Here is a 13,223-nt window from a genome sequence, read left to right on the forward strand (position 1 = left end):
TCCTTGACCCTGGTTAAGGAGTAGTTTCATTTATATGGTCCTAAAATTACATTTGACCCTCTGAGGGCAACCATGAGGCTGATGTGGCCCTGGTGAAAATGAATTGGACACCCCTGCTGTCCAACAGATCTTTGGTTCAGTGAAAGAACTGGAAGGACACATGTTGTGAACAAGTCTTTTGGTGTGTGATTTGGCTTTGGTCATCAAGAATACATTTTAATGCCCACTTTAATTTTTCTTTGTCCCATGGTTAGTCACAGGCATGTGATTATATGCCCAATATTTAGGAATTTCAAAGAATTTTTTCTATTTTTTGTTTCTGTTTCAATCTACTGAGCTTAAAGATACATATTTTGTATGAATTGAATTCATGTAAAATTTATCAAGAATTGCTTGGGGGCCCACAAATGTTTTGTCCTGCTGTAGTGCTATGTGCATATTTAAAGGTTGCATATTGTTCTTTAGATAGGCAGAGTGTTCTATGGAAGACAAAACGCAGTTTTCCTTCACTTTTGTAGGGAAATGTTTCTAGTGTGTTTTCTTGCCTCTATGACCCCTTTAGTCAGACTAATATTACCACACTCACCCATCACACTAAATTTCTGACACTTCCAGTCACCAAATTGTGTGATTTTCCACCACACCCAGGAATCTCTGGGACACCAGATGGGTATTAATGGATTTGGTAACATTCAATTGAGAGTCATGCAGCACTAAACTACAGTAAATACAAACATAAGTGAAATTTTACAAATACAGTAAGTCAAAGATTTCATTTGAAATTTAATTTTAGGAGTGCCATAATATTAATTTTTGATGGAAAGTTCACAAATTTTGTAATTAAGTTGAAGCCATACAAAATGGTTCCTAAGTCAAAGAGAGGGGTCAAGCAAAAAATATAACCAATGAGAAATATGTAGAAAGGAAGCCTGGCCCCAATCCCGAGTCCTCTTCTTCAGGCTGTTACTCAGGTCTCCACCATCCGCATGCACGTATACAATTGCCGCCCACCACTGGAAGTGCTCCGCTCAGACTCGTAACCTTGTGTGCTTTGATGAAGCGCGCATGCTCACTTTTTGAGACTCTGGGAAGTCCTCATACAGCTGTGGCCGCCAGTCAAATCTTCCTTCTTTTGGCGTTTCCAGTTCAAAACAGATCCTATCAGTTCTCATTCCTGCACACATTCTAGCTAGCCGGAGATTTGCTAGTGGCGTTGACATACTCGCTGCCGCACCTCCCACAACAGTGAATCCAGAATTCATGTGAGACCCGTTCAAAACCCTGACTGGTTTGCTACCTGGCGGAAGGGCCATTTTTGTGAAAACACTGAGCAATCCCGCCTGAGGTTTTTCTCCCTCCCTTTCGTGGATTTTCTGCTGACAGCTATTGCTTGGGCAGCCGGCCCACCAGTTCCCATTTAACATCATAAGTAAGGTAAAACAAACAACCTGTGTGCCTCACCACTCTCTGCCCATGGAGCTTGAATTGCTTCCCGGGGTGGCGATGTGCCAAAGCCCCATTTGAAATCTTCCCTGATGAATAAGATGCACTTTCGAAGTGCAGAACCCTTGCAGAATCCCCAAGGGTTCTGCAAGCTTTTTACAGCTAAACTGTACCCCTTCGGGTTGTTATTAGATCACCTGAGGAGATCTAAGAAGTGACATTGTTGCGGAAGATCACTCACTTGCGGAGAGATAACGAAGCACAAACTTTATTACCCCGGGAGGCTCAGAGGGGAGTTAACCATCCAAATCCTCTGAGCCAAAAAGGCTGGGCTGCAGTCTTCTTTAAATACTTGTTACAAGGCAGAAAGGAGGAGGGGGTGGGTGAGTCATCTGCTAAAGCAAGCATACAGAAGCAGGAGCCAAGGTCAGTGGCCTTGAGATAACTGTTACCTTGGTGACAGCTCCTAGTCAGCTCCTCCTCATATAAAAACAAGGGCACTGTGACATTTTGTAAGTGTTACAGAGAGCACTGCTTATCAAAGAAGCTACAGAGCATAGAAACTTTTTCATGGGGTTTTCTTTTCCTGCCACAAGATCACCTGTGTGCTTCCCATAGAGGTAGTGAACTTCTCCCGTGAGGGATCCTTGTCGAATGAGGTGCTCCAGGAGATGCTCAGGTGAACCCATTGATTGGTAGGAGGGCTCTGGAATGCATCTGTGAGAGGGGAGAGCAGGCTTTGCTCAGGGCAGATAACGGAAAGCTCTGCTGGGTGTGGGGTTTAGGAGAGCAGCACAAGTTCTGATTGTTGTAGCAAGCAGTTTGTGGACCTCTGTGGGAGGAGAGAGCACATGAACACAGAAAAACAAACTCAGTGTGGTCTCCATGTAGCATAGCAGCTCATTGTCCTGCCTCCCTGTCACAAAGGAGATGAGAGGGTGGGCCTTTCAGCATTTCCAGCTCCTTCTGTCAGTAACTGTGATGGGATTAGATAAAAGGGCTCTGCCTTTGAGGACACATTCTCAAAATTCAAACTTGACTCCTCAGCATATGGTTGCCTGAGAAAAGAAGCCAGAGTAGGAGGAAGAACAGGACCAGGTGGACATGGCAGCTTCTCAGGTAAAAGATGTGTCATGGGTCAGAGTCTGTGCTTGCTTTTCCTCCTAATATGATTGGATTAAGAACCAGCAACCTTTATTTCCTTTCTTTGATGTTCTTTGATAGTAAGGTTGTTTTTATCTACTTCATTTTATTTATGATTGTCAAGGGCAGTACTTTATGAAAAGTACTTTTCTCCTTTGTCCCAGGGCCATATGTGCATTTTCTTTATTTAGGCAGCCCCAGGTCAAGAATTCCTGCCTTTAATTAATAACCTTCAAACACTGAACATATCCCCTTTACGACACATCAACCTGGGAAGGCAGCCATGTGCAATATATTTGCTGGGATGGGCTCACAGGTTCGGGTATTGGAGCAGGGAAATATATGTTTAAGTTCATGTGGCTGTAGCATCACCTCTGTAGGTTAGAGGTAAGAAAATGCAGATTTTTCCAGTGAGAATCACTCTGAATGTTATGAAAAAGAAGAGTCAGTAGAATAGATTTTGTCACTCAATTGGTAAGAAAGTCTTGCTATTTAAATACACAGTGTACTGAACATGAGAGGTACATGTGGATTGACATGGGAAAAAAACTGTTTACTTATGATTATGTTCATTAATGACTTTCTTATGACTTTTTATTTCACCAGTAGTGTCCCACCAATAAGAACATGTCCTTCTGCATGCCTCAGTCACTGAGTATCCATTGTTCCAATCCACCTGATAGTCACTTGGCTGAGGTGCTCTCTTCAGTGTAGAGTTAGTAGTTTTTCCTTTATCATTAACCAGCGGCTAGCAGGGAATTATTGAGGGATGTGAAAAAACTATTCCATCATCTGGACACTTTTGTTGTCTTTTTAACTTCTGTTTGCTTTGGAAAATCAAGGCCTTACATTTATTTTGTAGAGGTCATTGGATTTTGACATGTAAGATTTATCAGTGAGGACTTGTTCTTGTAAATTTTTGTTATATTGTACACTCACGTCACACACATACTCTACATTATCACTTTTTGTATTTTCAGGTAATTTTACAAGAATCATATTATAAACATATGTTTAATTCAGTTCATTTAGTAAGATCTAGATCTCCAAAATGATACAGAAACATTTTCAAAGAAATAAAATAATAAGAAACAATAGCTCTTCTTTTCTATCATTGTGTGTGTATTTCTCTTTATTGGATTTATAAAATACAAATGGTATATTTGAAATGGTATATCAGATATGTCAGATTTACAGAATCACAAAATAATCTAGATTACATTGATATAGAAATTCTGTGTTGTGTTATTTCTCATTTGTACCTAGTTTCCGTATGTACAAGCATGCCTGACTGTGTGCATAAACTATTAACAATTGAGTCATTTTGTCTTTTTACTTTCTTAAGGTGTTTTCATTCTTCTCAGTTACAAACAGAACAGTGAACATCCATGAGGTCTCTATGTGTATTTGGCTGTCTTATTTTTAATTGTAGGTCAAGTTTGAAGTAAAACTCAAGGTCTACCATTTAATGTATATTTCAGAGAGTATTATATCAAGAATAATCTTGTTCTCAAAGTAACTATACTGAATTTTCAAGTAAAATTGTGACTGCTATGTTTCTTACTTCTTGAGAAATGTAAATTTTATATAATTCATTCAACTCCAAATCATGTGTGACTTATTTTCTGTGTCTTCTTTTTTGTGCCATTTAGAGGTATGGCACATGAACCAGAGACCATGGCTTCATTAGTAAAAAGTGAGCTTGTTACTGCTGGCCAAGATGAAGGCATAGGCAGATATGCTCTGCTTCATTGCACAAGCAAAAGAAGAATAACAACCAATTTGAAAACAACAGAGCACCACAAGTGCCAGAGATTGAACTGTATGGAAGTCTGACAACCAAGAAGTTAAAGCAGAAACATTCATCCAGAATGATGGGAGGGAGAGAGATACTCAGTCAGGGTGGAGATGATGCACAGCACGGTGGGAGCTGGCATGCCGGATGTGTGAGGCAGCTGCTGGTGGACTGCGGACGTGAAGTGGCATTTGGTGGGCCAGGTGGTATTACATTCATGTGCAAATGAACCAGGAGAACAATGGGGAAATGACAAAGAGCACAATCCAAGATTCCAGCATGGGAAAATTAAGCCACAAACCCCCTGGCTATAAAAACTTGTAAAGATTGCACCAATGGGAAAAATTCCCAGTCTCACAGAGGAGTCCATTACAGGGTGCCAGGGGATCCTAGGTTGTACACAAGCCCACTCACCATGGAATCAGTACCAGAAAGGGAAGTTTGCTTGAGGGTGGTGGGAGAATTAACTGAAAGCTGGATGAGAGATGAACAAGCAGGATTGTTCCCTCTGTGACCCCTGCCCCACAAACAGCACCACAACACAGCAAGGTGGGTTGTCTTGCCCTGGCAAATACCTAAGGCTCCACCCCTTGGAATGTAACAGGTGCACCGAGAGAAAAAAATATGGCCCAAATGAAAGAACAGATCAACATTTAAACAAAAGATGCCTGGCTGCTGTAGTTCAGTGGATGAAGTGCCAGCCTGTGAGCCAAAGAGTTGCCAGTTCAATTCCCAGTCAGACCACATGCCTGGTTTGCTGACCAGGTTCCCTGTATGGGGCATGCTAGAGGCAACCACACATTGATGTTTCTCTTATTCTCTTTCTCCCTCCATACCCTCTCTCTAAAAACAAATAAATTTTTAAAAAATGAACTAAGGACCAAAGAAATAGCCAACCAAAGATGCAGAGTTCAAAACACTGGTAATCAGGATGCTCACAGACATGGTTGAGTAGAGCTACAAAATAAAGGAAGAAGTGGAGGCTCTACCAGGTGAAATACACAAACATATACAGGGAACCAACAGGGAAACAAAGGAAATTGGGATTCAAATCAATAATTTGGACCAGAAGGAAGAAATAAATATTCATCTGGAATAGAATGAAGAAATGAGAATTGAAAAAATGAGGAGAGGCTGAGTAAGCTCTGGGACAACTTTAAACCTTCCAACATCATAATCATAGGGGTACCTGAAGGAGAAGAGGAAGAGCACAAAATGGAAAACTGATTAAAAAAACAATGAAGGAAAATTTAGTGAGTATGGTGAAGGAAATAGACATGCAAGTAAAGGAAGCTCACAGAGTCCCAGGGAAGTTGGACCCGAGGAGGAACACACCAAGACACATCACAATTCCATTACCCAAAATAAAAGATATGGAGAGAATCTTAAAGGCAACAACACGAAAAAGATTACCTACAAAGGAGTTCCCATAATACCAACAGCTGATTTGTCAAAAGAAACCTTGCAGGCAAGAAGGGGCTGGAAACAAGTATTCAGAGTCATGTAAGGCAGGAACCTACATCTAAGATTAATCTAACCAGTAAAGCTATCATTTAGACTGGAAGGGCAAATTAAGTGCTTTCCAGAAAAGGTCAAGTTAAAGCAGTTCATCATTACCAATCCCTTACATGAAATGTTCAAGGCACTTAATCTAAGAAAAAGATGATCAAAAATATGAATAGTGAAAGGACAATAAACAAACAGTATTAACAACTGAACCTATAAAGAAATACCAAAAGAAACACAAAATAAACAACTAGAAGAGGAACAAATTCACTGAAATGGAGATCATATGGAGGATGAAAAGTGGGGTGGGGGTGAGGGGAGAATGGGGGAGAAGGTACAGGGAAGAAGAAGCATAAATGGTGTGTACAAAATAGCGGGAATTTAAAATAGTATAAGAAATGGAGAAGTCATAGAACTTATTTGTATGACCCATGGGCATGAACTTAAGTCAATTATAGAGCAGGGGGGTTGCAGGGTGGAGAGTGAAAAGGGGAGCAAAATGGAACAATTGTAACAGAATAATCAATAAAACATACTTAAACAAGTGAATTTCTGAAAAATGTGGAAACAAAGGCATAACCCACAACTCTTAAATCAAAATCTGCATTTTAACACAAGGACATTTTTTGTTCCCTGAATGAAACTTAAAGAAGTTACTTACACTTTCAACTCACCATGCCTTTTGTAGCTGAGAAGTATACACAGCTGATTCTGAATGATGTAAATACAACACTCAATATGCCTGCGTCTGTTCCTTCATTTTAAAGTTCATTTTCCTAAAAAGTAATGTCTTTGCATTGGATTTGTAGACATGTATTATCCTCACTTGTTGATGTTACAAAATACATTAGAGAGTGTTAGAGAGTCCAAGTGGCCTTACTCAATGATGGAGGGTATCTCCTAGGTCAAAACGACTTCTGACACTTTTCATGTTAGATGACACTGAGAACTGTGCTGTGGCTCCTTGATAAATTTGCCTCTTTTTTTTTTTCAGGAATCTTTGACCTTTGAGGATGTGTCAGTAGATTTCTCTTGGGAGGAATGGGAATGCCTAGACCCAGTTCAGCAGAAATTGTACTCAGATGTGATGTTGGAGAATTACAGCAACCTGGTCTCCCTGGGTGAGGCTGACTTCCTTCACATTGCCTGCCCCAACCACAGGATTTTCTTTATATAACATCTTTTGGGGACTTGACTTTGTATGGTAGACTTTCAGGTTCATAATCACAAGGTAGAACTTGGAAGTTATCTCCTGTATAAAATAATGGCTTCAAGAACTATGGTCCTTAGGAACCCACTGAAAAATTTATGTGTTGTTAGAAGAGTTAAGGTGCCATCAGGAAACAGTACCTTGGAAAACTATCTTCTAGAATATTTTATTTTTCTTGCAGTGTTCTTACCTGAGCATAACGTGGATTGGAAATGAGGAATATTTAAAATAATAATATTTATTTTGTACACAGGTCTTGTTTCTAAGCCAGGCCTGGTCACATTTTTGGAACAAATGCAGGAGAGCTGGGATGTTTCCAGGAAAAAGTCAGTATCCACCCCCCCGAGGTAGGTGAGAATGCAGATTCAGATGTCACAAGTGAGTTAATGCAAAGGTCTCAGAGGAAGCCAGACCTTCAAACGTGGTTTGGGAAGCTGTGCTTCAGTGGAGATGATGTTGAAAACCCAGGCTTATTTTTGTTGCTGTCACAGAGGGCCAGTTCATCTCCAACAGTATCCTATGCTCCTACATGCTTTCAGAATTCTTCTATGACTCCAGTGACCTCTATTATCGTACTAGCAGTGTCATCCAAATTTCTCCCTCTATAAAAATAATTACATACAAACTTTAAAAAAGGTGTGCAGTGTGTACAATTAAGCTATTTTTGGACTGTGAGGGCCACCATAATCTGGATCTTCTTGCATTGCTTTGGGGACTTGGAAAATTTGTGCATGTTTCTGATAAACTGTACATTAAGGCTTTTTCTCTTTTTTGTGTGTGTGCCAAGAATGGAGTTCATGAAGAACTTGGTTGACATCCTTGAATTTGTGGCAGAAATCCAAGGAACCCTGGGGATGTGTGTCATGTTTTCTGACTTACACGTTTTAAGCTTTGGGGGTTACAAACGACTCCCTACAAAGTTTAGACTCAGTGTTTTTCTTGTATTACAATGCACCTCCCAAACATGAGACAATCTACTTTTCTGTTTGACTTCGAAATGTCCTTGTGCTTGTGCAAGTGTACTATAGTTTCTTGATGCATTGATTTCCTGATGGGCATTTAAGTTTCTTCCAGCATTTGGCCATTGTAAATTGTGCTGCTATGAACATTGGGGTGCATAGGATCTTTTGAAGAGGTGTGTCAGTGTTCTTAGAGTAGAAGGAGTTTCTAACCTTTGGTACAGCATGGATGGATCTGGAGAGCATTATGGTAATTAAATAAGCCAGGTGGTGAAAGACAAATATCATATGATCTCACCTATAAGAGGAAACTAATAAACAAAATGAACAAGCAAACAAGATATAACCAGAAACATGGAAATAAAGAACAAAGTGACAGTAACCAGAGGGGAGGTGGAAGGGAAAATGGGGGAAAGAGGGCAAGGATTTTCAGTAACATGTATAAAGGACACATGGAAGAAAACTAAAGTGGGGTAGGATCAATGTGGGGAAATAGGGATGACTGTGTTGGGGGAGTGATGGGGAAAAATAGAGACAACTGTACTTGAACAATAAAATATGTTGAAAGAACATGTCCTTTTACTTTGCCTGGGCCACTGAGGGAGAAGTATAGAGCATACAGAGGGCAGATCCAACCTGTTTTTGAGAGATTTAGGAAAGTCTGCACCATGAGACAAGAGGCTGCATTTTTATGGAAAAGCCACTTGATATGGCTTGGGTGAATTGTCAAGTGGAGTGGGGCAAGGCTCAGGGAATCACGAGGACTGAGTGAATCACTATAGCATTAGCCAGGTAGGAGTGGACTCAGATATAGCACCTTCTAGCTCTGTTGTGGGGAGGGCTCAGCAGGGAAGAATGGCCTCCGATGACTTCTGTGTGGAAGAATGCTGCCCCTCTGCCTTACCCCTGAAGCCAGAAAGTTGAGACCCTCCCTGAGTGTTTCTAGCACCTTTCAATCTGCTGTCCCAACACTGAAGTTCAGAGGTTGTGTGTCCCTGTAAGTTAGTGTCAGGCCCTTTAAGAGAAAGACTTGGACTCCAGCATTTCTCAGTGTCAGTCAGTCATTATCACTGCTGGTTTTCCAGGGTGATTCCTTATATATGATAAATTCTCCAAACTTTGTTAATTTACTTTTTAGGGTTTTTTTTTACATATTAGTAAAGTAAATGATAGTTTTAAGATCAGTACTTAAGACATTGTTGGACTCATCTCAAATACTAATGAGCCATATGGCAATTGCCATTATATTTAAGTATGTATTTCTCTGTTTTTTTTTTTCCTTACACTGTTCATGATATATCTTGTTTCTTTCTGTGCTTATTTAATGGTCAATGGCTGTTTGGTCTTTTGAGTTACAGAAATAGTTTTTATTTTATATCTGTCCATGACTGAATTCCCAGTTGGGGCACATGCCTGGGTTGTGAGCTAGGTCTCCAGCTCACAGGGGGCACATGTGAGGCCACCTCACCTTGATGTTCCTCAACCTCCTCTCCCCTCTGTCTAAAAATAAATAAATAAAATCTTTTTAAAAAGTTGTCCTAAGTTGAATGTAATTTTTGAAAAGATTTGATTCATGCCTTCCTGTTTCTCTGCCACAGCCTGTGCCTTCATTCTATCTGCCATGCCATGGCCTGAAGAGGTACACACCATGTCCTCCAGCAAGCAGTAGTGTCCTGCAGAGGAGGGCCACACAGGACTACCCTTCCTTCTGCTCTGGGAGCACTCCATTGCTGTGACCAAGGGATCCACACAGGCGGTTGGCTCTTACTTGTACAGTGCCAATGGTTGCAGAGTGCCACCTAAGGAGAAAACCCTTGGAAAACTACCATTCAGATCGCTCTTGCTGCTGGGTCCTATGAAAGAGTAGCTCAATGTTCTGGTTTTGCTGCAAAGCACTTCCTAAATGTAGCACCTGGTGTCATAGATAAAGATTATGGAGAAAATATTGGTGTTGTGCTGTTTAATTTTGGCAAGGGAACTTTGAAATTAAAAAGGGTGACTGCATTGCACAGTACATTTGTGAATGGGTTTCTTTTACAGAAATAGGGGAAGTTCAAGGTTTGGATGACACTGAATGGGGTTTCGGAGGTTTTGGTTCCACTGGAAAGAATTGAAATGTATGCTGAGAACAAAGAATAACAAAACATACTTTTTTTCTTAAAAATAAGAAGTTTTTCTTTAGTGTTTGGGTGCTTAATCAAGCTTTAGGCTCCAAAAATACTTAGTTCTCTTATAACCAAGAAGGGGTATATATTTGTACTTTTTTGCATTTGATTGTTCTATAGAGCTACATGGTAACTTAACACATGTTACTTTTCAGTCAGATATGTATCAGTTACTGATTCCTCACAGAATTCTATTATTTAATTTAGTGAATGCTGGCCTTTGAACAGCTTAATTTTCAGTTTACTTTATAAATGATAAGGAAAGCCTTTTGTATAATGGATTTGAATCTTTTCACAGATTCTTACATATACTGAACTAAAAAATAATAAGTTAAAGTCGAAAAAAGAAAAGATTTATAGCTCTCTCTTTCAGATATTATTCATTTTAAATTTTGTTAACAAACCACGTAAATAAGAATCTACTTTCTTAACTATCTCTAATGGTACAGTTAAGTCATATTAAGTATACTTGTTTAATTGTGCATCTAAATGATGGAAACTTCCATCTCACAGAAATATCACAATATCCATTAAACAACCACTTTCTCATTTTCTTTAAAACCAAGGCCCAAGTAACTATCTTTTCTTTTCTCTGAGCTGGACTCCATTAGAACTCACCTAAGTGGAATGCTGTAGCCTGTGTCTTTGTGACTTCTGTGCTTCAGTCAGAACACGTTCTAGTTTGACTTTGTGGTATCAGGTGAGAACGTATTTTCTCTTTCCCAGCAGAGCAGTATTCCATTTTATATATGTACTACATTTGCATATCCATTTAAAAGATTTTAATTCATTCATTTTTAGAAAGAGGGGAAGGGAGGAAGAAAGACAGGGAAACACCAATGTGTTTTTGCAACTCAGGTGCCCCATACAGGGGACCTGGCTCAAAACCCAGTCATGAGCCCTGCCTTGCAATTGAACCAGGAACTCTTTTGTTCACAGGCCGGCACTACAGCCAGTGAGCCACAGCAATCGACGCTGTATATACTACATTTTAAATATATTTATCCACAGACCTGGGGTTTGTTTCCACCTACCAGGCTTTTGTGAATAATGCTACAAGTGACACAGGTATGCAAGTGTCTCTTGCAAATCCTCAATTGAATAATTTTGGGGGGCATATAACCTTGTGAACTTTTTGTATCTAGAAGACACTCTAACCAACTGAGCAGAGGTTCAGATGGATTAAATTCTCTTAATTCTGTGAAGTTTGGTGTGTTTCATGCCTTGATATATTATTTCTTTAATGCAAAATATTTTGTTGCATATATTTCAATTTACTTATCTGTTCATCTGTTGACAGATATCTTCTTTGTTTTGCATTTTTAGAATTTATGACTGAAGCTTCTAAAAACAGCCCCTTGTAGGCTTTTGTATAGATAAAATTTTTAGCTCTTTGAATTAAATACTATGGAGCACACTTTGTGGCTTATATAATAACTATGTTTAGTTGTGTGAGGACTTCCAAACTCCTCCCAAGAGGCTGTAATATTTTGTATTTTTACCAACAAGGAATGAGAGTTCCATTTGCTCCACATGCACAGCAGAATTTGCTCTTGTCAGTGTTGTGGATTCTGATCTTTCTCATAGGGGTTCCATGTTGCTTGAATGTGTACTTTCTTTAATTTTCAATCTTTTAATGTCCATTTCCTAAAAGACATAAGACATTGAGGGTCTTTTAGAAACCAACTTTTTCTGTATGTATTTTTAAAATATTTTATTTATCTTTTTTTAGAGAGGGATAAGGTAGAAAGGGAAAGAAACTTCGATGCATAAGAAACATTGATCAGTTGCCTCTCACACACCACCAAATGGAGACCTGGCACGCAACCCATGCATGAGCCCTGACCAAGAGTAAAACTGCTGACTGTTGTGGAAAATCCACCCACACTCGGGAGATAATGAAGCACAAACTTTATTACTTGCGCGGGGCTCAAGGGAGTCAATTCCCAAATCCTGAGCCCAAAAGGCTGGGTTAGGGGTCCTTTTTATATACCAGTTACACAGGCAGAAAGGCGTGGGGGGGGAACCAGCTGCTGAAAGCTAGCATTCAGAAGCAGGGGCATAGTGACCTTCAGATAACATTACATAGCAACCGGCTCCTTACATAAAAATAACTTTTACTCAGCTTTTGTCCCAACAAAACTTGCAGGTGTTACAGAGAGCAGTTTCTTTTCCTGCCACACTGACCTTTTCATTCAAAGGCAAGTTCTCAGTCCACTGAGCCACAGAAGTCAGGATTTACAAATATTTTTTCTCAGTTCATGGGCTCCCTTTTTTCCTCATGATGATGATTGCTTTTCTGATTGTTTTTTTTTTTTAGCTTACTGTTTGATTTGAGATATGGGGTTTAAATGTTAATACCATGTGTTGAGAGACAAAGCTGGTTAATGATTTACCTTGAAAAGTATGCACTGGCCCTAGCGAGTGTGAGTCAGTGCACTGAGCACCAGCCTGTGAACCAAAGGGTCACCTGTTGGATTCCCAGTCAAGGACACACTTTGGTTGCTCACCAGGATTCCAATGTGGTGTGCACAACACGTAACCACACACTGATATTTCACTCATACTCTTTCTCTATCCCTTCCCCTCATTAAACAAAAATAAATACAATCTTTAAAAAAGTTTATACTGTGTACATTTAAGTTTTCTGAATTGATCAATAACATGGAAGTTATATTTGCAGGGTTTTTTTTTTTTTCATTTTTTCAGGAAGCACATCATTAGTCATGACGTGAAGCAGATGTGTTGAGATATAATTTTTTAACATTAAACAAGTTCCGTTCAGAACGTTTCCAGACATGGAATATGAAAAAATGAAGACATTTATTGAAGGAGATACAAGAATCACTGTATATAGGACAATGACACCTATTCCCTTTCAAAGATAGCACCTTGAGTCCTCATGCAGTTTTCCCAGTTTTCATCAGCAGCCCCATCCTATTTTCCTGAATGTCATCAAGTGTGTGAAATCTCTTCCCTTTTAAAGGTGATTTTAGTTTTGG

At 39.6% G+C, this 13,223-nt stretch overlaps 1 pseudogene; it reads left to right on the top strand.

The window, feature by feature from the left end:
• Nucleotides 1-9,677: 9,677 nt before the first annotated feature.
• Nucleotides 9,678-10,202, top strand: LOC114511143 (annotated as a pseudogene).
• The last annotated feature ends 3,021 nt before the right edge of the window (nt 10,203-13,223 follow it).

Source organism: Phyllostomus discolor, chromosome 12, assembly GCF_004126475.2.
Source record: "Phyllostomus discolor isolate MPI-MPIP mPhyDis1 chromosome 12, mPhyDis1.pri.v3, whole genome shotgun sequence".
Taxonomy (NCBI): domain Eukaryota; kingdom Metazoa; phylum Chordata; class Mammalia; order Chiroptera; family Phyllostomidae; genus Phyllostomus; species Phyllostomus discolor.